We start from the raw sequence: 6,000 nt of genomic DNA on the forward strand, positions 1-6,000 counted from the left end.
GGCTCAAGCAATTTTTTTACATTCATAACTGATGCAGCAAGCCCAGAGGTGCCGGGGCTAGGAACTTCCAAGCCCTGGCACAAATTAAGCCCTGCCCTGGACAATGCCCAGACTGAGAGCAGTTGTCAGGGCTGGGGGAATGGCTGGGGGAATGACGTTCTCAGGGCTGGGGGAATGGAGATTCTGGGCTGAGATGGAGCTGTTCTGAGTTTGTACAGCACCTAACACAATGGGCTCCTGGGGCACAACTGGGACTGCTAGCACTACCCTAATGCAGTTAAAAAATCATGCAGAGCACCTAGAACAATGGGGCATTGGTCCATGCCTGGGGCTCCCAGGTGCTGCCGTAAAACACTTAATAAATAATGTACAGCGCCTAGCACTATGAGGTGCTTGTCCATGCCTGGGGCTCCTAAGCACTACTAGAAAATTAATAATTAATAATAGAGCTGCACCAAAAATTCTGGCAGAGCAATTTTCCATGGCTGGCAGGGGGAGTTATGCTGAAGGCTGGGAGGTAGCTGAATACTGCAGATCTAAGGATGTGACCTGCACAGTGTGATAAAGTGGGGATTTTCCCTTGTTATGTTGTATGTGAGCCTATGTGAGTCTTACTATTTTGCATGAATGCTGTGTGTGCCTCAGTTTCCCTGTGTATTGCACCAATGTCTAGGTGGTGGGAATAAGGGGGTGTGACTTTTGCTGGGGCTGCTCCATCTGCTTGCACAGATGCTATGGCCGCCCCTTTGTTACCTCAGACCCAGGAGCCGTATGCGAGCAGGTGATTCTTAGGCCCGGGAAGTGAAACAAGGGCTGGAGGAGGAGCAATGGGAGGGCAGGGGCCAGGCAGCCGGAAGAGAGTCAGTGTCAGCTGGCTTGGGGTTCAGGGTGGGGACCAGTGCCTTGGCTCTGGGCTCCCTTCCCCCCAAGATGGACTTGGCTGAAAGTCACTGATTTGTATGCTAACAAGCTCTGTTCTACGCTGTGTTTCTGTTGACCAATAAACCTTCTGTTTTACTGGCTGACTGAAAGTCACATCTGACTACAGAGTTGGGGTGCAGGGCCCTCTGGCTTCCCCAGGAGCCCCGCCCAGGCAGACTCGATGCCGGAAGTCCACGGTGTGGAAGGGGATGCTGAATGCTACAAGGTCAGACCCGGGAAGGTCGAAGCTGTGTAAGCTTCTTGCCCTGGAGACAGTATGTTCAGAGAGAGGAGGCTTCCCCAGAGTCCTTACTGGCTTCGTAGGGAGTAGTTCCAGAGCACTAACCCAGTGACTTTGTGACACGTTCATAAATGATGCAGCAAGCCCAGAGGTGTCTGGGCTAGGAACTTCCAAACTTAGGGGTGCCGGGGCTCAGCGCTGGCAAGCTCTGGCACAAATTAAGCCCTGCCCTGGACAAGGCCCAGACTGAGAGCAGCTGCCCGGAGACCTATGGCTTGGGCGAAAGCTACAGCCACTATTGCAACCTCCTGCAGATTGAGAACAAGCTGGAAGAGCTATTTCATCTTCTTCACCAATTTCTCCTCTTGCTTGAGCCCCTGCCTGGACTTGAAGGATATCCACCACCTGCAGGATCTCCTGGAATGGGTATTCAGGACCATACATAATTACTCTCGAGTCTGGGTCTGCAGGCAAATCACCCCTCAGGATATTGGTATGGGGAAGCAAGTGGTGTGGACTGGCTGGCTCTCACTCTGTAATGTCCCTATGTACCTGTGTGGCCAAGGCACCCGCTGTGAGAAGATGAATGTCAACAAGAACATCTGCCTAGAGCAAATAAAAGACAAATCAGCGCGAGCACCGAACACAGCCCTTGGGTGATGGAGCAGGAGGAAAGTGCCAGCTGCAATATAATCAGTCAGTCATCCCATTCATCCACTCTTCAGCTAACTCATCCACCAACCAAACAGTCCATCCATCCATCTTTCACCCAACCTATCCATTGGTCATCCATCCATCCATCCACCCACCCACCCACCCACCCACCAAACAGCCCATTCATCCATCCGTCAGCTAACCCATCCATCAACTAAACAGTCCATCCATCCATCTTTCACCCAACCTATCCATTGGTCATCCATCCATCCATCCATCCACCAGCCAACCAACCCATCCATCCATCCAACCACCAGCAAACAGCCCATCCATCCATCTGTCAACCAACGCATTCATCCATCAACGAAACAGCGCAGTCTGTTACCCACACAAAATTCTCTGTTACTCACACATTCTAGGACACCCGCCTTTACCCAGTTCCTAGGGCTCAAGGTGTAACCCTCTTAGTTTAGACACCTGCCCCTTACTCAATTCCTAGGGCTTAGGGTGTGCCCTTTGAGGGTTTGTATGGCCTTTTACCAGTGAAAGAGCCTTACACAGTAATATCCGTACCCTCTATTTATTGACAATTACCAAGCAGACTCCACTTGCTAAACATACAGTGCTGTGCTCAACAATCCTAATCAGGCAGATGAGCTTTCCCTGTTGGCCAGGCAAGGTCAGTCTCGTCTGGATTCTGGTTGCTGCACGTAACGGTCAGGCAGAGGATTCTTAGCAGCTTTGATCTTAGGCTTTGTCTTGGAGGTGAGTTCTTCTTCTTCCAGGTCTTTCCTTCTTCTTGTTCTTCTGTTTCCTCTCTGCTGGTCTCCTTCTTGAACTCCATAGTGAAACTTGAGTCCTGCTTAGCTGTACCTTAACCAATCATTTTACTAAAATTTTACTATCCAATCCTAACATATTGTAACAGAATTCTCTAACCAATCCTACCCCACCACCTTAATTTACACCTAGCAAAATTAATTATGTAACAGACAGAATAATGAAAGAACCAGACGGAGATCATACAGACAAACAATAGGGAAGTGGGGACCATAATGACAGAACAATAAAGAAATGAGGAGTTCACAACCACAGCAATTGATAAGTGATTTCTTGCTAGACAGAATGCTATCAAGGTAAGTTTTTTTTAACCATGTTAAGATCTGTTTCTTTATCTGGCAATAGTGGGGGTGTCTGCCCTCCTTTCTGACAGTCTGCTCTGAAGTCGGCACTCACAGTCGTGAGCCGCTCCAGACAGCGTGACACCCAGGGAGCCTTTTCAAGCAACGAAACAATTGATTAGTCACCTGCTACAGAATCTTTATGTCCTTGGGCGAGAGGGTGTTGAGCCCTGACCTGATCTTATGATCTATGACCCTGTCTCATGGGCACATTTAACTCGCTAGAGGTAAAATGGCATTGGCGTATAAGATTTACCAGGGGTGTGTTGCTTCTTAGCTTGGAACGTGCCTGGGTGGCTAATAGGTGTACATACAGAAATGGGTTCTTAAGCTTGCTAGGATTAAAGGCCTGTCGTGTCAGCACGAGGCCTGGTGGGGGGAGTTATGCTGAACCACAAACGGGTCCAGTACACCACAGGATTCTGCAAGACGGGAGTGCTGGGGACCTTTAGCAATTAGGTTGCCATGCAATGGCTAAGCCGTTAGACCGTATTTACATACAGGAATTAAGAAATGAATAAGTGCTGAATATTAATGTTTGATGCTTAATTATGGACACCCCAAAGCCCTCTGAAGATTGTTGGCGGTGTTGTGGCCGGGTTGGTCTGTAACGCTGCCTGCACTGGCTGAAGACCGTGCGTGCCGATCTCCGGACAGACTGTCAGGAAGCAAAACACAATCCCTGAGTTGACTGGGAGCTCTATAATTAGCTGTCCCCAACCAATTACCCCATGTAACTTCTTCAGGCATGTAGCAGCCTTAACATGGAGCCACCGATATTCCCCCGGGTCCTCCGATCTGCCACCCAGGTCAGCCTGTCTTGGGGACAGAAGGTTCTTTACACCAAGAATCACAACACTATTTCAGGAGTACTTGTGGCACCTTAGAGACTAACCAATTTATTTGAGCATAAGCTTTCGTGAGCTACAGCTCACTTCATCGGATGCATACTGTGGAAACTGCAGAAGACATTATATACACAGAGACCATGAAACAATACCTCCTCCCATCCCACTCTCCTGCTGGTAATAGCTTATCTAAAGTGATCACTCTCCTTACAATGTGTATGATAATCAAGTTGGGCCATTTGATTATCATACACATTGTAAGGAGAGTGATCACTTTAGATAAGCTATTACCAGCAGGAGCGTGGGGTGGGAGGAGGTACTGTTTCATGGTCTATGTGTATATAATGTCTTCTGCAGTTTCCACAGTATGCATCCGATGAAGTGAGCTGTAGCTCACGAAAGCTTATGCTCAAATAAATTGGTTAGTCTCTAAGGTGCCACAAGTACTCCTTTTCTTTTTGCGAATACAGACTAACACGGCTGTTACTCTGAAACCAACACTATTCAGGTTACTCCCAGTCCCAAAGGGCCAGTCACTTACCCTACGTCAATTGCACCTTAGATCTAACACCAAAGACAACGCTTGTAGCCAATCCTATAATAAACTATGTACGGATTGATTAACTAGGAACAGGAAACATGAGTTATTTTGAAGGTTAAAGCAGGTGAACATAGATACACAAAGGAGTTACAATCTTACATTTCCAAAGGTAACAGCAGCTTCTACAATAAGCAAGCTTTATGTCACCTTTAAGGCTAACCCAAGCTAAGCAGCTGGGGATCTCTTGCTTTTGCCCTGAAATCTTGTTCCCCAGAGTCCAAGCAGCATAGAGATCCAGTTGCTTTTTGTCAGGGATTTTCATCCCCTTCTTCCCTTGTGCAAACTTCTCTGATGGGAAGAATCCACTTTTATGAGTTGTCTTCATGTGGGAGGAGAGACGGCAGAACAACCAATGGCTTTTGTCCTCTTTATCGACTCACAATTGTCCATTGGTGTCAATGGACCTTTCTTGTTGGGTAAGATGTGACACCTTCTGATGGAGATCAGCCCTTTCCACTAGTTAATATCTCTCTCCTCTCTGGTGTTTCGCACTGTGATGCTCAACTATTCCTGTACACTATGGATACAGATGCTATAAGTGAGATTAATGTGCCCAGCAACTCACAAGCACTCGATAAAGTCTAAACCCCAAACAGATGTTTGGAATTCTAATACCTACATGACCAGCACCAACGCACAGGTGAGCGAGACTGAGCCCAGCTTGGTATTCGTCACAGTTCAGCTGAGGCACACAGACCTTGGCAGGAGCTGGGACCTGGTCTGCCCACGTCATACCTGCAACGGAGGAATCATCTGCCATGTCTTTGCAGGTTGCTCTGCTGTGTTGGATGTTCTCAGGGCTGGGGGAATGGAGATCCCGGGGTGAGATGGAGCTGTTCTGAATTTGTATAGTACCTAACACAATGGGGTCTCAGGGTTATGACTGGTTCTCTTTGGCGCTACTGTAATACACCTAATAAATAACACAGAGCACGTAGCACAATCAGATCCTGGCCCGTGTCTGTGGGCTCCCAGGCATTACCATTGGTTTTGGATTCTCCCATAACTTGGATGGACGAGTGTCCAGCTAGCGTTTCCCTGTGTTCTAGGTGTATTTGTTTTTATGGCTTCTCACTTGGGAAGCAAGTCCGATCCTGGGATTGCAAATGCGATTGCCTGTCTCTCAGGTGTAGCCATTGCTGGAGGGAGGGTTTGAGGCATTGGTCTTACGATGTTGTTTCCTCTCTTGCAGAGGCCTCACACGCCACTCCTCAAAAGTGGAGCTAGAACAATGGGATCCTGGTTCATGCCTGGGGCTCCCAGATGCTACGGTCCTCTACCTCATAGAGCCTCAGGTGAACCCCCTCTGCCCCCCACTTCCCCTGCCCCATGGAAGCCTAGGGGAGTCCCGTGCCCCCTATGTCCCCTGCCCCATGGAACCCAAGAGAAGTCCCATGGAGCATCAGGGGAGTGCTTCATGACCCCCTCTTCCTGCCCACGGAAACCCTGATGACTCTCCCTTTCCCCCCCACTGCCTGCTGTCCCATGGAGCCCCAGGGGGCTCCCCCTGCCCCCTCTACTGTTGGTAGCCCGGCACGGGTTAGGGGATGTGGG

Source organism: Lepidochelys kempii, chromosome 23, assembly GCF_965140265.1.
Source record: "Lepidochelys kempii isolate rLepKem1 chromosome 23, rLepKem1.hap2, whole genome shotgun sequence".
NCBI lineage: Eukaryota > Metazoa > Chordata > Testudines > Cheloniidae > Lepidochelys > Lepidochelys kempii.